The following is a 2,363-nucleotide window of genomic DNA, read 5'->3' on the forward strand; positions in this document are numbered from 1 at the left end:
TTTCTCTCCCTTTCCATTTCCTTTCTCCCATATTTTTTATCCAAACAAAGGAAATTAAATCCCTCCCTTTCCCTCCCCTCCCCTTCTCTCCAATTCCTTTAATCCAAACGGACCCTTAGAGTTCTGCTTAATATTATATCTTCTTGACACCTCAACTTTGCACACCCATAGCTTTCCTATAACCATCTCCAATTCCCGTTTACCGCATATAGATCATCTTAAATTCATTTAGTATTCTATATAACCTTTTGCTAATGATGAGATGTAATATTTTTCCTTGCGAGACTGAGCTGGAATCTTGTTGATAAGCCCTTCTAGTTGGGTCTCAAACAACAGCAACTTAGCAATGGTCTCCTCCTCATTCTCTGCCGGATTGCTGGTATTTTCTTCTCCCGAAATATTGTATCTGACCTGAAACCTACTATTAATAATCAAAAGGTCAGTGTTATAATATTTTGTTAGATGATAGAGTACTTGAAATATTTGGTTAGTAAGTAGGACATGATAATAGACCTAGGAATAGCTTCACTCATTGGTTGACGGTGTCCCTTGCAATAATCTTTTGTTCATCTCCATAACATATCATTATCAAAAGCTGCTTTTGCACGACAAAACTTGCATGAATAGTAATACCATATGAAGTTTGCATCAAGCTCAGTAATAGTAGCAAGTTTGCTGTACACTTGAGCCTACACATGACAGATTATAAGTATTGGCGTATAATACAAAAATGGAATCAAAGAAACAGCTAAGTTATGAAGTAGACATTTGTTTATAACCTTGTCAATGCTATTGAGTTCAGTAATAGTGTTGAATATTAGACTTGGGCGAATGACAGCCTCCTCAGTGTTTGAATGGGTAATTAGTGGGTTACTTGAGTTTGAACCACTTGCTTTGGATAGGTTCTTACATTCTTTAACTTGTGGAATGTCAGAATTAACATGTACGGAGTATATGGTTGCCTCGAATGTGCTAGTATATGAACATCACCTATATTATAAACCAATAAAGAAAAAGTCCATAAGTTTTATTTACAGGTTGTATTATGTTTTATGGAGTTGATTAGTTTTGAATAATTACCCTTCCATTCTGCTCGACTCACGCATTGTAATGCTATAACTGGTCTTTCAGTTGCACCTGCATAGTCATTAATAATCTTAATAACTTGTCGGACATAATCGCTAAACACATTAAAGAGCAGTCTGTTGTTACTACATTTTATCAAAACTGATAGTTAGTATTATTAGTATAAATTAGGTAAAGTATATAGATTTAGCAATACCATCAGTAAAAAATGAAGTACTTACTCTTTGTCAATAAGATCAACATGAGTCCACTCATTTCCTTTCTCAGACACAGCAATCGGATGTGATGATTTAATTCTCCGATCACATCTATACTTGTTAGTATCATTAGTCAGTTTAAATAAAGAAAAGGTGGGTGATGACATTGTATATATAGAGGAAATATTCACCTAAGTAAGCATATGGCTTGACATTTTGGTGAATATATCAGCAAAACTTGAAAATTGAAATCCATACTTCATAATGTCTTCATCATTTGTCTCAATAGCAAATGTGGAGTACTCAAACCAAATCCTCAGTGGGTTTTTTGTAGCAGTCATAAAACCAACATTATCCGCAACTGCGAACTTGCCTAGCAGATAAGTATGTCCTTCGATAATTTTGCTCCTGAATTTGTATAGCAAAGACCCAAAGACTTCATCATACTTGCTTGAATCGTATCGCCCTGAAAAATTTGTAAAAACAACTGTCAGTGTTTTATTTGTATTTACATTACTATATATAAAGACCCACCTTGAACTTTCTTACATACTTTGCGTTTGTTAACGACTTATCTGCAGTACTTTTACATGGTGCGCCATTTTTTTGCAGATCTTGGAACTTGATGAGCCATTTTCAAAGCAAAGATTCGATATTTAGTACCAAATACAGTAACACAACCGCATAATGATATTCATAGTTACAAAGTGCTAAAAGTGAGACGGATGCACCTCTGCATCAACCATTATCATTTCAATGCCATAGATCTCCCCGTATGATTCTAACGACGCCATAAGCAGACGACACAAACACTCAACCCCGCGTTGCGAACGTTCTTGGCCAATTTTGAAATTTTTGTCGAGGTAATTTGGTGAGCCATTTTCTGAAGATCTTCGAACTTGATGAGTTATGGAAAAAGTGACTGGAAGAATGAAGACCTGGATTATTTGTAGTGCCTCATAAACTTCAGAAGTTGGAGTTTAAATCAGTTAAATCATTAACCGTTCATTGCAGTTGAGGTGAGAGTGGGGGGCTGATGAAGATTATGGGGTAGTGGATATTTAATTAGTGGATTTGTAT

General features: G+C 35.5%; 1 long non-coding RNA gene across 1 annotated transcript; it reads right to left on the reverse strand.

Annotated features, from left to right (window-relative positions):
- Positions 1 to 333: 333 nt before the first annotated feature.
- Positions 334 to 1,896, reverse strand: LOC141626726 (uncharacterized). Its single transcript, XR_012536316.1, has 3 exons — positions 1,475 to 1,896; positions 514 to 1,394; positions 334 to 421 (listed from the first exon to the last, which is right to left on the reverse strand). It is a non-coding gene; the product is annotated as an uncharacterized LOC141626726 (long non-coding RNA).
- Positions 1,897 to 2,363: the final 467 nt, after the last annotated feature.

The sequence above is a fragment of the Silene latifolia genome, chromosome Y (assembly GCF_048544455.1).
Source record: "Silene latifolia isolate original U9 population chromosome Y, ASM4854445v1, whole genome shotgun sequence".
NCBI classification, from domain to species: Eukaryota; Viridiplantae; Streptophyta; class Magnoliopsida; order Caryophyllales; family Caryophyllaceae; genus Silene; species Silene latifolia.